Raw genomic sequence first — 690 nt, 5'->3', positions numbered from 1 at the left:
ATTATCATTTTATTAAGTAGTACATAGACTGGTAAAGATTTAACTTTTAGATCTAGTCAGAGAGGGTAGTTGCACTGTATATCCATACAGCAATATTCAATATTAAACAGATATATATCCTTATTGCCATGTAATATACAGTTTTCTCTGAAGCTATTTATTTCCTTACCTCTTTAAGTATGATAATTGAACAGGGGACACTCAAATATATGACTGCACTGAACCTACTTTTAACCTAACATTAATAGATGGGTAATTTTTGTAGAACCTGTATGATTTTAGTTGACAGTCATTTTAGATGTAGTACATATACTGGTAAAGATTTAACTTTTAGTTCTTGTCAGAGAGGGTAGTTGTGCAGTATTACATATTAAACAGATATATATATCCGTATTGCCATGTAACATATTGCTTTCCTAAATGCTATTTATTTCCTTAACTCATTCAGTACCATACCTGAGTGTAAACAAAGCAGGCTGGGTTAATGAAATATATATTAGCTAATTTGAATTGGAAGCTTTATATGCAGTTATTCATTTTACAGGTATTTTACACTTTGATTGTATGGTGCACCTGAAGACAACAAAGGTGAACCTCATACAAGATATCATTTCTCAGACAGATTATTACTAAATTGATTATTTGCTTTGATGTCTAACTTGTTTGAATAAGAATAAGCACAGGAGTCAG

The sequence above is a fragment of the Penaeus monodon genome, chromosome 21, assembly GCF_015228065.2.
Source record: "Penaeus monodon isolate SGIC_2016 chromosome 21, NSTDA_Pmon_1, whole genome shotgun sequence".
Taxonomy (NCBI): domain Eukaryota; kingdom Metazoa; phylum Arthropoda; class Malacostraca; order Decapoda; family Penaeidae; genus Penaeus; species Penaeus monodon.
This window is presented reverse-complemented; position numbering follows the sequence as displayed.